The 16,590-nt window shown below is 41.4% G+C and overlaps 1 protein-coding gene across 9 annotated transcripts in view; it reads right to left on the bottom strand.

Annotated features, from left to right (window-relative positions):
* Window positions 1–16,590, bottom strand: part of LOC307016871 (leucine-rich repeat and fibronectin type-III domain-containing protein 2-like) — a 321,008-nt gene that overhangs the window by 223,268 nt on the left and 81,150 nt on the right. For all 9 annotated transcript variants that reach the window (XM_079646221.1, XM_079646225.1, XM_079646223.1 and 6 more), the window contains one exon: window positions 3,433–3,497. The gene's annotated coding sequence lies outside the window, so the exon portion shown is untranslated. The remainder of the gene's footprint in view (window positions 1–3,432; window positions 3,498–16,590) is intronic.

Genomic DNA, 16,590 nt, shown 5'->3' with positions numbered 1-16,590 from the left:
GGGTTCATGTTAAAGATACAGTATCTGTTTTCTTAAGGTGCATGAAGAGAGGTAGACACAGCGTGGAGGTGGTGTCCTGTTCATTCCTATGAAAGCCTACACTGAATAAACTGAAACGCTGACTTTAATTTAAAGTAACGTGCACTTGCCTTTTTGGTGCCTCCAATCTGTGGCAGTGTTATAATACAAATAATATATTTTATTTATCAAGCGTTTTGACAAGTGCTCAAAAACGCCAAGTCCAAAACCAAATCTAGCACACATAACAACTTGTAACACTGGTACACAACATTAATCACATTATGTTTCAATACTGCTTAGAATCATGCTCTACAGTGCCAAAAAAAACAAATTTAAAGCAAATATTAGTCGTGTAAAATATGTTGACAAAAATATGTTTCTTAACCTCCCTAAAACGCACACAATTTGTTATCTGCAATTGTACAATGTTAACTTTATAGTTCTTTAAAATCTCCAAATTACCAAGAAAAACTAGCATCAACATCTGCAGCTCTGAAAGAACATCCAAATGATTCAAACAAATGACATCACGTCCAGTCTTGACTCAGAGGAATAAGAACTTGTGATTCGCCTTTAAGTACATTTGACATCTTTCATCCCAAAACATACACTGATTTACAGACGTATCTTTCCCAATGTAAGTCAATAGGAAAAAGTATTTTTGGGACATTGTGGACGGACACTGAGTGTAGCACTACCATTTGGCGACTATGAACAAGTATTTCACTTCCCTGGGGGCTGGGTTTTTCCCACCTTAAGGGGGTTGGGGAAGTAGTTAGAAAATGTGCTTATAATGAGGCTCTCGGTTGGTGACACCCCGCTGCCACAGAGCTGGAGCGCACCAGGCACGATGAGAGCAATGAATCAGGTTCGGAGCTCTTTATAGAAACAGTAAAGTACACAACTAATACTTGTTGCTCTTACGTGGTGAAACAAGCTTTCAATGAACAGCAGAAAGTCTTCACATCTTCCATCTTCTGCAGGTCTCCCTTGAAAAAGAGATCGTTGATCTCAATGGGATTTCACCTGGATAAAGGCTACTGATTGAAAAGCCGGCTGTTTCCACTGCACTTTGGCCAACCTAACCTAAATTGTAGTAATTCATAGATTTAGGTCAATGAAACTAATGCACCAGCACTTCCAATACTTATTTGAAACAGATGTAAATGAATTGTTCTTGCTGCTTTAAGTTTGTATATTCATGGTTCATTGCACTTATTGTAAGTCTCTTTGGATGAAAGCCCCAGCTGAAGGAGATGTAATGTAATACCGACTTAGGATGGAATCCTGATCAGAGTGAAGCCTTTCTCTAAAGAAAGCTTTTTTATGTAATCCTCTCAAAGTAATAATCTGCTGCTTTGAAGAGTCCTCTATTGTGTTTACAGAGACCAAAACATCCACATTTACTTTTAGCTTGTATTGTTGCAGAAAGGTGACCTCAATGCTGTCAGAAGGTGCTCTCAAGAACAACAAAATCGGTCGATACAAAAGTTTCAAAATCCAAGTTTTTGAAAAAATAAAATAGGGGATGGGAGGATTCAGTTCTTCATGTACTGTATGGATGAATTTCAAGCTTGTGTGTGAGTGTTGTAACCTGTGTAAATACATAAAAAAGTGCTTCTGAATGACTTGTTATATAAGAAACTATTCACTTAAAATAATGCAAACTCTCAGATCATAAATAAATCATTAATCACACATTCAGTGATAAAATAAGGTTGGCGTTTTCCATCTAAATTAGATCTTCAATCTCTACGTTAGCTGTCAACACCCCATGACATTTGGCCAAGAAAAGCTTTGTGTAAGAGAGTATAAATAATGTATTGATAACTTGTGGAGCGTCACAGGATGAGTTCTGGGGGCTCGGCTGACACATTGACAGCTCTCAGCGGATCCTCCTCTACTCAGCTCTGAAAGCTGTCAGATGAAAAGGGAACCTGCACCGCGGCTCTTCTGAGAGGATAAACAACACAAAGCAGCTCAATAAGTTCTGATGGAGCTCTGGCTATCATCCAAATATCCCTGTCACAAATATAAATGTCCTGTTCCTCTTTCCTCATGCTACAAGATAAGATAAGAAGAAATAGTGCTTTATTCATACAAATGAAACCCATATCTGTGGCAGGTTGAAATATGATACAATAATAGCCTGCATTATAAGTTGAAGGACGATTAATTTAATGGTGATTAAAATATGTTAGCCTATAAGGTTAAAAAATAACATGTTGCATTATACATACAAAGATTGAATACAACTATGAAATTGGGTAATGTAGTTAAAATGTTTGACATACTAAATGGTTAAAATGCTAAGAAGATTACTTGTTCGCATTATTATTTAAAAGAATGAAGTGTTGAACTGTTATCTACTAGATAGTCTTAATCCATGATCCTGAGATTGATTGCTTTTGTCTCCGCTGACATACCTGCTGATTAGCAGTATTCCTTTAAATTAATTTCCAAGTTGTTTATTTAATGTGGTTGTAATTATTCCTTAACATGTCAAGCATTTTTAAGAAGGTTTCAGTGTGATTTTGATTGAGTTAGAGTTACGTTTTTTCAAGTTTAGTTCAGTATGTTAGAGGGTGTATGCACGTTTAAGATGCTTATGATCCTTCCCCCCATAACGTGTCATATCCATTCATATTTGTTGACAGAAATCTTCCAAAAGATGGTTTGGAAATGAAATTGTGAGTTATTTATTATTTGACATGTTTCTAGCAACACATGCTGGAACTTTCAAGTGGGAAGAGAAGAAGAAGTGAGATTTTTTCTCTAAGCTTCCTCATCCGAACTCGCAAAATGTCCAGTCACCAGAAAAGCGTAAAACAAGCACGGCCGATTGCATTAAGTTTTGTTTGCTGTGTTTAGGCTGACGTGACCTCAATCCGCCGCCGCGCCGGCTGCCGACTTAGATCATGGTGGTCTCGGTCTGTAAGAGCCTCTCCTCATCAGGTCCGGCTTAAGCCTCATACACACTCCCCATCAGTGGATTAGACGGCTACTGCTTCACGTCTGAAGCGTTCTGTTGTCACTGAGTCATGCATCTCTTCACAGACCCAAAACATCACCTGGAAAGCCTTGAGTCCAGAGTTTTGGTAGAACTCATCCTCCTTAAAACCTAAGCTCTCAAATCCAGCACTCTGTGGAGCATTAGGACTTATCTCATAAGTCCTAAGCGAAAAAACGTGGAAGTGTTGAAGTGTTAACAGAATTAAAAGCACTTTGAAGTTCTGCAACATGCAAACTCAAATCTCATCCAGGAAAGTAATGATCGACTTAGAATATTCCAACTTCTACTTAAGTACTTTTGATTTGTGTTCTCATAATGATGAGCAGGTTAGCATTGAAATTAAGGGGGTTTTTTCAACAAAGTTTTGCCAACATCAGCTGTTACAACTTTTCACTTACCTGCTAACTGGGGAGATGTGATTGCATGGACACAGCTTTACAACAGAAACAGAATCCAAGGCCATCTGTGTAAACAGAAAAACATTAAGATCAGTATTTAAATAAGTCCGGTTTCACAAAAAAAGCTTCACTTTGCCAAGAATGTGTGTTATCTTGTACCCATTGTAGATAATTGTAGTTTTGAACACTTAAAAAGGGTTTGAACATTATTTTTCAGTTAAAAATGTGTTATGAGCCCTTCATTTACTGAATTTCACATGAATCTATGTAGGATTTAGTTTTCAATAATGTAGATTGGGTATCAGTTAGTGCCTTGGTGTGTCCAGATGAAGGGCCTTTTTCTGAGCTGCGACATCCTTTATTGAATTGCCTCCAATGAAGACACACCAAATACCAGAGGTGGGGACTCGAGTCACATGACTTGACTCGAGTCAGACTCGAGTCGCATATTTTTTTACTTGAGACTTGCTTGACTAACATTGATAAAAGACTTGACTTTGACTTGGTATTCATGACTTGAGACTTGATTTAAGCTTGAGACCGATGACTTGAAAGGACTTGACTGTTTAAAATTAAATATTTGCATTTGTTTTTGTAGTGGGATATTACGTTTAGTTTTTTCGAAAAACGTGATTATAACGCCATGCGCGCAAACCTGGCAACCCACTAGACGGCAGGACTGTCAGTTAACATGGCAGTGGCTAGCTTTACTCCAAAAATAGTTAAGTTTGGATTCAAGGATTATTTTGTCGATGACGCTAATAAGAAGGGAACAGCGGTATGCAGGGTCTGCAGCATAAAGATCAGTGACAGGACCACCACAACTTCCAACTTAATTCGTCACTACAAAAAAAAACACAGAGAAAGGTAGGCTACGTGACTGTGTTGTGTTAGCTAGAATGTTGACGTTAAGTTTAAACTACGTTAGACTTGGTTTCAAATCGATTAAGCAAAGAGAAGAAAACACGGGGTAAATGAACACGAGAACAGCCAAGGGATTCATTTAGACTAACCCTGATACTGACGGGCTGTCAGGAGAGGGAGAGAGGAAAAGAGATGCCTCGTTTATTTCCCCTGTGTTATAATCAGAAGTTACTGGAAACTTTTGAATAATGTAGTTCATCTACTTTTAGTCGTTTGTTTAAATGTTTTAATTATGTTGTTTTTGTTTGTAGAAGTGCATCATTCCTTGATTTATTGTAAAATGAATCTGAACTTTTTGATCTGTTATGATGATAAACTGAAGCCATTTCTAAATTAACCCAATTAAGTGAGTTTTAAATCGTCCTGCTTAGTTTATAAGGAAATTATGAAGAGGAACAAATTAAATGATTTGAAAATGATATCTATGTAGGTGCTGGCTGTTGGCGGTTCTAGTGTTAACATACATTTAAATTAAATATGTGTAATGGCAAATGCCATATATGATTTTCTTAACTGGAATTCTGCCTTTTTGAACAGACTTTTTGAGTCCTATCTATATTGTCTACAGTTCTAGGGTTAATATGAATCTAATATGATTGTCATCTGTCTAAATTATATTTCAAATGATTAACTGTGTATGTAATAAAGATCATAGTGTGGGTTGAATCCATTTTCATAACCACTGTCTTTTAACTGATTTAAATGCGGAAACTGGGCTTATTCATCAGAATTTCGTATGACTTGACTTGACTTGCTTGACCTGAGCAATGACTTGACTTGACTTGCTTGACTCTCACCACAGTGACTTGGGACTTGCTTGATACTTGTAGGTCAAGACTTGAGACTTGCTCATGACTTGCACATGTAGGACTTACTCCCACCTCTGCCAAATACCATCCCATGCTGTCGCCTTGAGAACAAAATATTTTTTCTGAGAGCTCCTGCTTTTTTATGTGTCTGCTCAGAGCATCCATCCATCCATCCATCTTCTCCCGCTTATCCGTGGTCGGGTCGCGGAGGTAGCAGTTCCAGCAGAGCCCCAAACTTTCTTTTCCCTGGCCACATCAACCAGCTCTGACAGGGGGATCCCAAGGCGCTCCCAGGCCAGCGAAGAGATATAATCCCTCCACCTGGTCCTAGGTCTACCCCTTGGTCTCTTCCCAGCTGAACGTGCCTGGAACACCTCCCTAGGGAGGCGCCCAGGTGGCATCCTAACTAGGTGCCCGAACCACCTCAACTGGCTCCTTTCGAAGCGAAGGAGGAGCGGTTCAACTCCGAGTCCCTCCCGGATGACCGAACTTCTCACCTTATCCCTAAGGGAGAAACCAGCCACCCTGCGGAGAAAACCCATCTTGGCCGCTTGTACCTGCAATCTCGTTCTTTCGGTCATGACCCATCCTTCATGACCATAGGTGAGGGTAGGAACGAAAATGGCGCGGTAGACAGAGAGCTTTGCCTTCTGGCTCAGTTCCCTTTTCATCACAACGGTGCGGTAAAGCGACTGCAGTACCGCTCCCGCTGCTCCGATTCTCCGACCCATCTCACGCTCCATTGTCCCCTCACTCGAGAACAAGACCCCGAGATACTTGAACTCCTTCACTTGGGGTAAGGACTCATTCCCTACTTGGAGTGGACAGTACATCGGTTTCCTGCTGAGAACCATGGCCTCAGATTTGGAGGTGCTGATCCTCTTCCCAGCCGCTTCACACTCGGTTGCGAACCGATCCAGTGAGTGCTGAAGGTCGCAGACCGATGAAGCCATCAGAACCACATCATCTGCAAAAAGCAGTGGTGCAATCCTTAGTCCACCGAACTGCAGACCCCCTCCCCCACGACTACACCTCGAAATCCGATCCATGTATATTACAAACAGGATTGGTGACAAAGCGCAGCCTTGTCGGAGGCCAACCCTCACCTGAAATGGGTCCGACTTACTTCCGAGGACCCGGACACAGCTCTCGCTTTGGGAGTACAGAGATTGGATGGCCCTGAGTAGAGACCCCCTCACCCCATACTCCCGCAGCACCTCCCACAGTGACTCCCTGGGAACCTGGTCATACGCCTTCTCCAAGTCTACAAAACACATGTAGACTGGATAAGCGTACTCCCAGGCCCCCTCCAGGATCCTTGCGAGAGTAAAAAGCTGATCCGTCGTTCCACGACCAGGACGGAATCCGCATTGTTCCTCCTCAATCTGAGGTTCGACAATCGGCCTGACCCTCCTTTCGAGTACCTTAGAGTAAACTTTCCCGGGGAGGCTGAGTAGTGTGATGCCTCTGTAATTGGCACACACCCTCTGATCCCCCTTTTTAAAAAGGGGAACCACCACCCCGGTCTGCCACTCCTTCGGTACTGTTTCCGACTTCCACGCAACGTTGATGAGACGTGTCAACCATGACAGTCCCTCAACACCCAGAGCCTTCTGCATTTCTGGGCGGATCTCATCCACCCCCGGGGCTTTGCCACTGTGAAGTTGTTTGACGACCTCAGTGACCTCCCCCCGGGAGATTGGTGTTGATCCCCCGTCATACTCCAGCTCTGCCTCTAACATAGAGGGAGGAGTTGTCGGGTTCAAGAGTTCCTCAAAATGCTCCTTCCAACGCCCTAACACTCCATCAGTTGAGGTCAACAACGTCCCATCCTTACTGTACACAGTTTGGATTGTTCACTGCTTCTCCCTCCTGAGGTGTCGGACAGTTTTCCAGAACAACTTTGGTGCCGCCCGAAAGTCCTTTTCCATGTCTTCTCCGAACTTCTCCCACACCCGCTGCTTTGCCTCGGCCACGGCTGAGGCTGCTGCCCTTCGGGCCTGTCGGTACCTTGCAACTGCCTTGGGAGTCCCCCGGGATAACAAATCCCTGAAGGACTCTTTCCAGGGTCTCCAAGAAGGCCGTATACTCTGAACTGCTGTTGGGTGCATAAGCACACACAACAGTCAGAGTTTTCCCCCCCATAACCCGCAGGCGTAGGGAGGCGACCCTCTCGTCCACTGGGGTAAACTCCAACAACGAAGCACCCAACCGGGGACTTGTGAGTATCCCCACACCCGCCCGGCGCCTCACACCTTGAGCAACTCCGGAGAAGAATAGAGTCCAACCCCGATCCAGAAGTAAGGTTCCAGAGCCGACGCTGTGCGTAGAGGTGAGCCCAACCAGATCCAACTGGTAACGCTCCACCTCCCGCACAAGCTCCGACTCCTTCCCCCGCAGAGAGGTGACGTTCCACGTCCCCAAAGCCAGCTTCTGTCGCCCGGGTCTGGTCCGTCGAGACCGTCACCGCCACCCTTCTGGCAGCGCACCCGACCCCATCGCTGTTTCCCGTAGGTGGTGGGCCCGCGGGACAGAGAAGCGGAGGTGTTGCCCATGTTGCCTTTTCGGGCTGTGCCTGGCCGGGCTCCGTGGCAAGCCCGGCCACCAGACGCTCGCCGACGAGTCCTCCTTCTGGGCCTTGCTCCAGAAGGGGACCCCGGGCTTCCTCCGGGCCGGGTATCCTCACTTCGTGTGTCGTCTTTCATGAGGTCTTGTGAACCAATCTTAGTCTGGCCCCTTGCCTGAGACCAATTTGCCATGGGAGACCTTATCAAGAACACAAGGTTCCAGACAACACAGCCCCCAGGTTCATCAGGGCACACAATCCTCTCTACCACGGTAAGGTGCTGGTTCTTCAGAGAGGTGCTCAGAGCAACTCGAGTTAAAAATATCTCAACTTGGTGAAGTAACGGTAGATAAATGGAGGAAAACCTTGTGATGTCTGTCATGTTGTTCAGACATAAACGGTCATAAAAAAGAGTGAAAAGCATATTTGTTTGAGCATATTGGCAATGGACCCTGATTATTGGCTGAAGGTGAGTGTTGTACTTTTATCTCCATAAGTTTGGGAGGAAGTTTCTTCCAATTGGTGTTCATTGCGAAACAAAAACTAGCACAAATAGATAACAAAAGCAAGGGGGCTGTGAGGAGGCACAAACTCCTTCATCAACACTTTTCTTCAGAATTGCATTTATTTCATTAAAGGTTTCTAATAGCAATGTACAAAGGCAAATTAATATACCATGCATTTAAAATAATTGTACTTCATGAAAATATGTCTTAAAGACACACAATCATGATAAGAATCCCCATTATCTGTGTTTCTGTTCTGGAGGCCATCTTGTGCCAGCGCTCAAAGGAGGAGCCCACCTCTAAAGTCCTCCTTATATGCGCTGTATGAGTAGGTGGAGTCTTGGATGTTATTGGTTGGATAATGTGTGATGTAATGTTTGCCAATTAACTTAAAAATCAGTTTTGTTCGGATATTGTTTATTTTTTGAAGTTACAATATTTTTTGAAGTAAAATAATGATTTGATTTAGAACTTTGTTTAACTGTTGACTCTCATTCATGACCTGATTGGCCAGATTGAATTAGGAAGTCGGGCTGTCTGTTTTAAATGTGACTGGAAAGAGACGGTGAAAGAGCAGCACCAGGCCTGTTGTGAAAAGGCAGATTAACACTAGAACCGCCAACGGGTACATTTTACCAGCAGCTGTTTTTTGATTGTATGTAACTTTTGTTCAATAACATATTAAAGTCTCCCAGTCCGTGACTTTTCCTGAAAGTGTGTTATGTAGCACCCTCTGTTGTTAACAATTGTTAATATGAAGTCAGATTGAAAAGATCGCCCAAAAAAATGCCATTTATACCTATATCCGCCAGCGGGTAATATTTACCTCATAGAAAATGCAGAGTAAACATGACGTGTTACTATAGCAACGCCTTTTGTCTACTGCGGTTCCTTATAGATAGAGAGATAGATTGAGAGAGAGAGATACAGTAGATAGATAGATATATTGATAGATGGATCGAGAGAGAAATAGACAGATAGATATTTATAGATAGTGTAATATCTTGGAGAATACAAGATCTTGGATGACTGAGCTCACATTGAGGACGTAATGCATGTGTGCAGGTTACGTGCCAGTTGAATAAAGATGGACACTCGGAATGAGAGAAGTAGTCCGCGTCGTCTATTTATGTAGACAATTATATGTTCATAGAACAGAACATTACAGATATATCGATAGAGAGAGATAGAGAGATTTGTACCTAAACAAAACACAAGTCTAACACCAAGCGTTTAAATCAGCACTATTAGCGATATTTTAAACTTCATGCTATCTGCACAACCTATATCATATGAAAAGCTGAGAGTCCACAGATTCTATTGGTATAAGTTTCATCCCTGTGCGATCAAAACTAACTGTTCTGTATGATAAATAAAATAACATTGTACCTTGAAAATCTATAGTGGGTACATTTTACCCGTTGGCGGTTTTAGCTATACAGCGACCTCTGGCGGCCCTAGTGTTAATATGTCTGTAAAATAATATTTTTTTCTTCAAGAAAACCCTCTCCCCAATTGTAAAGTACTGGGAACGTTTTTTTATGAAACCACACGAGAAAAAATCTGTGCGGTGGTTCTGCGCAGCGCTCTCCCAGAAAAGGCCCCACACAGGGCCTTAATGAGCACATTATGAGAAGGAAACATGGGAAGTAAAGCGACAGAAAGAATTGAGATGTAATTGAAGTGTGATCAGTAAGCAGTGGATAAGCTGAAGTGTCTGTTTAAGTGTAATCACAGATAACAGTTGCACTCTGTTAATCAGTACGAGATAATAGCAGTTAAAATGTCAGCTGATGTGTACGCTCTCAGAAATACAACATGAGTCAAAGCTGAACAAATGAGCTGCTCTGAAAAATCTATTTACACTACAAACATTAATTGGTTTTATATAACTCAGACGAACTGATTGGTTTAATCCCCCCCGATAGCTGAAAGTGTAACGTCTATAATACATTTAAATTAATATAACTAATTCATTAACTATAAAATATCCCAAAAAGTAAAACATCCTTTTAAATTGTCCCATAGTTTACATCTTAGGAATCACTGTTTATTATATTAATGAAAACTAGAGCAAAATAAATATAATAAAAAAACAACTAAAACCGGGCTTTTCTTTCCTTCTTTTATCTGTCTCTCCTACTCCTTCTCAAACAGATCAGAACCACTCAATTTAGCTTGAAAATGTAAACATTTTAAACAATTTGCTAAATTAATATTACAGTATGTGAAATGACTTACCAGTTAATCATCTAATTGTTTAAACTCAGACGTTATGGCTACAACTAACCGTTTCCCCACAGCCCTGCTGAAATGTTGTAATAAAATAAACAATCATTGTTTTAGAAGAAAGAGATGTCGTATTGGTTAAGGCTACAAAGTAGATTCAATGGTGGTGAGGTGGCTTTGAATCCTTGAACCGTCTGGGAAAACAGACAACAGACAATGTAATCATGCAGTGAATATGCAATAACATACTCTGAATGTGAAGCAGTGTCTTTTAAAGAGATGTATATTTTTTATGAATGTAGATATTCTCAATATAATCAATATAATCTGTGTGTAAATGTGAATTGTGTAAACGCAAAACACGTTTCACCCATGCAAAGAAAATCTGTTGTTTATGTCTATGGATCTCAAATCTCTGATTATACTTTGAAAGAAGGTAACTATACGTCATCACCGGAACAGTTTCATAACTTCACTGATGATCAGCGTTGATTTATGGTTGAATGTAAATCATTAGAGGGTCGATGTCAGTCTGCCGGTGGAAAGTGGCAGGCAGCTTTGTTATTTGAATGCATTATATATATTTACTAGTTTTGTTTGACGTGCAAAACACAACGCAGCTCTTAGGCATTGTAATTGTTTCCGCTTGGTGCTGATTCTTTGTTTTCATCAGAAAGTGGGTGGGCAGTGACGTAGCTCTGACCTCATCTTTACCGCTGTTTAGGCAATCTGAACAGAAAAGACCATGGAATACTTCACTACTTTGAATATACACTTTTGTATGTCAACAACCAAAAAAAGTGTCCAAAAGAGGGAATGAGGTTAAAGACAAAGAGATCTGGAAGCAAAGACATCAGCAGCAGAAGAAGACAGACATACAGGAAGTAAAGACTAATGGCAACAGCAGTAGAAGACATACAGGAAGTAAACACTAACGGGAATAGCAGAAAAAGACAGACAGGAAGTAAACACTAATGGGAACAGCAGAAGAAGACAGGAAGGCCCAATTCCAAACCACACCCCTACCCAATCCCACTCCGCGTGGGAGTGACACTCGCAGCTCAACGAGGCTCCCTCCTGTCAGATGGAGGGAGTAAATACAGCAGCAAGCTTTGGGACAAACTCCCCTCTCTCGGGCAGAAACAGGAAATGCCATAACTGTATGTAACAGCTTTCACATCAGCATCTCTTAGACAAAAAATGTAAATTAATAACTCAAATAAAACTCCAAACATCTGTAATTGTGTTACTTTTTTGTAAAGCTCTTTTAGTTTTAAACCTGATGTTTATAAGCTTCTTAGTTTTTGCAACAGTCTGTAAATATACACAACTTTATAATAAAATGCACACATTTACCTTTTTCTAGACTAAACGCAGGTATGTTAAGTTAAAGAATTATGAGGGTATCATGAGGTTGTTAACATCGCAGTTTATCAGTGGATGTTTGCTGGAACTACTACAGCGTGTTTCCTGACGGACACACACAGCGTTGAGTCCCGTCAGGTAGTGTAGCAGGTGAAGTCAGGATTGATGCAGACTCGCTGTTTGAGGGCTTGAAAAGCCACTCCCCCTCCACACTCGTTTGGAACAGCACTTAATGTGGCAGACCCTCCGCGCGAACGCGCAAACTGAGGGGTAGTGTGTGTGTAGGATTAGGGGGTGGATTGGAATTGGGCCGAAATAAACACTAATGGGGACAGCAGAAAAATACATACAGGAAGTAAACACTATTGGGAATAACACAAGACGTACACAGTCTGGGGTTATCTTCATAATGCCGGTAGATTTAAATAAATCTTATTACATCCCTATATGTTCCTTGATTTCTAAGCATTGTATCCGCTCTTTTTGCTATACTGTTGTACCAAATACATATTCATAAACATACAGGACAGCTCAAACGTCAGCTTGTACTTGTATCCAGTGGATATTGAAGTATGAAAGATCTAGCAGCGACAGCAGATAGAATGCTTCCCAGACATGCCATTCTGTGTGCTGTATCTCTCCCTGTCAGCGTCTATATATAGGTCTTCAGCGGGGAAATGAACAAACATCAGCATGATGTAGGCCTATGCGTCTGACGGGGCCACACTCCGTCACTCAGGTGGGTTGACACCGCTGCCACGGCGGCGGCATCCTCCCCCTATACCTGTCAGCCTCTGAAGATGCTTCCAAAGAGCTCAGACAATTTAAATATAAGTAAACATATTTTTATAATGCACATCACAGGAAGACAAAAACATGTGAGTTTACTGCCCTATTACAAAGCTGTCATCATGTTGGACAACATGTCCCGCCCCCTACGAAGCGAGTTCAATAGAGCCAGGCTTTCTTTGAGTTAGCTGGCTCGATTAAAGGTCTCCTATCACGATATTTGTAGGAATATATTATGGGTCTCAGATATATAAAAAACATGTCTATGATGTGTGTTGCTCAAAATACCAAACAGATCATGCATTTCAGACATCCCTCATATCCTTTTATTTCAGCCCTGTTATAGAAGAGCTGATTCTGGGTCTGTAACTGCTGGTCCCGCTCCTTTTGGAGCATGCAGGCACACTATGAGCTGCAGAGGGAAGAGAAGGCTGATGACTCAGCAGATTCTCAGCACATATCATGTTCCAAACCACTTCAAGGATTATTTCTGAAAAAGTATGGAGCTCAAAGGCTTTTTCTCTTGCGGGTTTACTACAAGGTGAGTTCCTTTTTTTATTTCCTGCTTTTTTACACATAGGCTACTCTCTCCAGTACAGGTTAGCTCTGAGTTTTAGCAATGCTTGCTAATGTAAACAAAGACCATATTACGTCCAAAAACACATTGAGGATTGTTTCTGACAGCCACTTTTATCTGATAAGGACGTGGGTATAAAGGCAGCCCACATTTTAGTAATGTCGCAGCAAATCTGGATCAGCTCCGTTGTTCCCCCATTTTTAGAGATGTGGGTAAAGAGGAAAAGAGAGAGGTTTGGTTTTCTGAAACTTTGTGAGTTCCCTTACACACCCGGGACACATATTTATGTATAAAAGACATCAAAAAGTGCTTTTTGCATGATAGGAGAGCTTTAAATGAAAACTCCTGATCAGAGATGATGGGCACCATGAAGCTGGTTACAACTGTCTTTGTGAACTACGGATTTCCTCTGCAGGCTCTGTGCGCGCTCACATAAAAACGGCTTCATTTGACTCGTGAACCACCTGAGAGCCATGAATCGCAGCATTACCACCTTATAAGAATACAAAACAAATCACGGCATAAGCCAACATTTTATGTTGTGCAAATAAGAGAGGAATATTGGAAGACATTTACCTGTTGTGTAATTTCATGAATAATTTGTATATTAATAAGTAATTATTCATTTACATTTCTATGCAATCTGTGCCTCCCGTTTATTTCAAATTTGACCACTGTGCATTCTGCAGCTCTTAATCTTTAAAGCAAAAACGGATGAGCCATACAATAATATTCAAAAGTCGTGTACTCAGGCTTTTAAAGAATTATAACACATTCCATCTGCAAATAAACTTCATACTGACGAATCATTTATTGTTCTGATGTTATGCATCACTGATAGATTGTCACGGAGAAAAAATGTGTTGCATACAATCTGTGGGCAGTGACTCCACGGCTTTGTAAGAAGATTTACCTCTCATACAAAGAAATGCAAATTAAAATAACTTGTTAGAGAACAGCGGAGTTGACTGATTTCTAAACTCTCCTCTTTCTGCTTCAATTCTTTGCTGCTTTGAAGCCTTACATTTCCCCGATGTGGGACAAATTAGGGATACAAAATATATATCATTAAAAAAATTGTTGTTACTTTTGAATTTAATGCACTTAAAGTAATGTAAACCATTTTTTAAAAGTTTTTTTTAAATGTGAATATTGTATATCTATACCTGCTATTCTCAGGTATAACACAGCAGTTATTTCTTCTATTTCTTCATGACCCAACCTGAACTTTTGTATAGTTGAACATCCAATTGATCTTTCATATGTTCCACAAAAAATGTGTCTCTAGTTTCCAGTTACATTAAATGTGTGCTTTAGGTCAGGTTCCTATTTCAGAATCCCACACCAGTGAGGGCTTAGGGCAACCTGCAGGAAGCTAATAGAGCTGAGCGCAACACAGTACTTCAAGATAACATCAGACATTTCACCGCCAGCCTTTATTGTACAACACGTAAATATGACCAGTGACCTACTGTTAGTCAACATATGAGTTGTACATTACAAAAAATGCACCTGCTGCAGATCCTCCCTCTGAAAGTCCTCGATACATCTGATTAATGAATCCATTTCCCACCACATTACGATTTAGATCAAGTCTGACATTCTTGCCTCACAGCAGCTCCATTTGCAACATCAAAAAAGGACAAATATTAAGACACGATACAAGGAAAGCAAACATTTACGATCACTGAAGATAAAACATCTTCTAATGTATATTAGATCTGGGATATAACTCTGTATTTAAGATTAGGATTGACTGGTGCACAAAGGAGTGCTTCAGTTGCATATAAGAATTAAACTAGTGCTAATAAGAGAAGTGAAGAGTGATGATTTTGTGACTGGTTGGATTAGCTGATAGTTTGTTTGCACTTGATGTATCTGTTGTAGATATCTGGCTATGGGAAAAGTGTGGAGCGTCAGACTGGAGATGCAGTTATAATAATAATAATAATCCTTATATTTATTATAGCGCTTTATCAATGACTCAAAGCACTTTACAAATACACATTACATATACAGATCATACATACATGTAATGGTCATCTACTGTGGACAATACCCACAGGAGCAAGTTCAGGTGAAGTGTCTTGCCCAAGGACACAACGGCTTTACAGACGCAGCGGCGGCGGGTTTCACCCCCTTGATCAATGCACTGCGCCACACCGCCCATCTTCACACCTCAAAGTCATCGAGGCGCTTTTAAAAGTACACATTGATATTATACATGTACTGTGGACAATACCCACAGGAGCAAATTCGGGTGAAGTGTCTTGCCCAAGGACACAACGGCCTGAAGCAGTGGGGCGGGAGCGGGTTTCGAACTGGAGTTCCCCAACACCCCCTTGATCTGATGATCAAACGCACAGATCACTGCGCCACCCGTCCCAATTATACTCAGATCTTCACTGCCTCCTTGGCCATTGAATTGACAAACAGCCAGCTGGGAGGAGCACATTACGTTTTAATCTGGGCATGATGCATGCTGATCATCCCTGAAGGGCCCAGATGAACTTTTGTCTGTCAGCCCGAACAAAGCAAAGACCAGAGAAGCAGTTCAGTTTTCAGAGAATTTTACAAGTCTCCACTCTCATTGACATTCTTTCATCTCAGTGTATTGAGGGGGGGGTTATGAATGTTGCTGTGTTGTTTAACCAGTGCCAACTCTAGCCCTGAAGGCAAGCCCTCAAAATGCATCGTAAAAAACACAGTAGGCTACTCTTCAAATATTAATGCTGCGTTTATTACAGAGCAGCCCAAATATGCTTTCAGGGGGGATTGTGTTGATTTCACATTTCAGGAGACAACTACTAAAAGTGAGTCTCGTGAATCATTAAGTAAGTGAAGGCATTACGTATGAGTGCAGTGGATCATTAAGTAAGTGAAGGCATTACTTATTTTTAAAAGTAACTAGTAATATGTAATGGATTACTTTTTTTGAGTAACTTCCCCAACACTGGTCACATTTGGCTGACGCTTTTATCCAAAACAATTTACGTATACTTTACTCCTATACCAGACATGCCTACAGGAGAGATTTGCAGGTTGGTATCTTGCCCAAGGACACTACAATACCTTATATTGACTGCAGGAGCTGGGGATTGAACCTTGGGCTCTCTGATTGGTTGATGCCCATGTTTCCCCTGATGGATGTCTGAAGCATGACTCTCAATGAATGCTAATGGTGCTCTGTGTCTGCTAGATGTGTAAAGAAGCAGCTGTTTGTGTGATACATGTCATTGTCTGCTCATCAGTAACCCAAAACAAATGCTTTGCTTTTAAATGAACGGAAATTCCTTATAGTGATTATGATGTCTACTTGCACAATCACCGTATTGTGAAAGACTGTTGTATTGCTAGATCGGTGTATGCATGCTGATCATCCCTGAAGGGCCC

This window comes from Notothenia rossii, assembly GCF_949606895.1.
Source record: "Notothenia rossii genome assembly, chromosome: 8".
Lineage (NCBI taxonomy): Eukaryota > Metazoa > Chordata > Actinopteri > Perciformes > Nototheniidae > Notothenia > Notothenia rossii.
The sequence above is the reverse complement of the archived record's forward strand: the minus strand, read 5'-3'. Positions and strand labels throughout refer to the sequence as shown.